Source organism: Neophocaena asiaeorientalis, unplaced genomic scaffold (assembly GCF_003031525.2).
Source record: "Neophocaena asiaeorientalis asiaeorientalis breed wild unplaced genomic scaffold, Neophocaena_asiaeorientalis_V1.1 C47996981, whole genome shotgun sequence".
In the NCBI taxonomy this organism is placed as follows: Eukaryota; Metazoa; Chordata; class Mammalia; order Artiodactyla; family Phocoenidae; genus Neophocaena; species Neophocaena asiaeorientalis.
This window is the reverse complement of record NW_020183792.1, coordinates 1-840: the sequence shown is the minus strand read 5'-3', so window position 1 is coordinate 840 and position 840 is coordinate 1. Positions and strand designations below refer to the sequence as shown.

Sequence of the window (840 nt, the reverse complement as noted above, 5' to 3'; positions counted from 1 at the left end):
CATCAGAGTTTGGAGCAGAGAAAGGTTTATTGCAGGGCCACACAGTTTCAGTTGCTAGAGTCAGTACACTGACTGAAACCAACAAAGGCTGAATAACCAGTTCCTCCAAAACGCTGGAAATACCATCCTTTTGGACATTAATGCCTATAGTTTTTCTCCTTGGCATGCCGGTTTTCTTAGTTCTGTGACTGTAGACGTGGGATTCAGTCCAGCAGTTTCAGCTAGTGTAGATGGAATGAGCTCCGTAGCAACATCTGCAGAGGCATGAACGCAGTAGGATTTCATACCACTCAATGTTCATGAATATCCGGTTAACCACAGGTCCCACTCTATCTCTGGAGCACTACCTCCTGCAATAAGAGCTCTCTGCTTTACTAAACAATGAATAACACATAGGGCATCATGAACTGAGGGCTCGGCTTCTTCAATCACCAATGTGTTAGAACCAGGAACAACAGCTATAACCTTTTCCTGGGATAATATAGCCTGTAATCTTGAGCAGTGTGCCAGAACCCTGTAAATTGACCCCCTCAGCTCATTCAGCCAAACCCAGCATGTCAGCAGTCAAGTTGGTCAGTATGAGCAATTGGCTTGGTTCCAATATTCTCTCTTTCAATGTCCTTAACTACCACAATCTTCATTTTGATCAGGAAATTTAATACAAGATCACTAAGAGCATGTCTTAAGAATCAACTGTTTGATTATCATGATCTGTTTTTAAGCCCAATCTTAATCTTTTCAACTCTGGATATGTCAGAATTGGCCACCTTATGGGTGAGAAACCAGTCCTTCCACCAACACAAAATCATCAATTGTCCCACCAAGTTTCCTTTTTTTTTT

The 840-nt window shown here is 42.0% G+C and overlaps 1 pseudogene; it reads right to left on the bottom strand.

Annotated features, from left to right (window-relative positions):
* Nucleotides 1-43: 43 nt before the first annotated feature.
* On the bottom strand, nt 44-825 carry LOC112392023 (T-complex protein 1 subunit delta pseudogene; annotated as a pseudogene).
* Between the last annotated feature and the right edge of the window lie 15 nt (nt 826-840).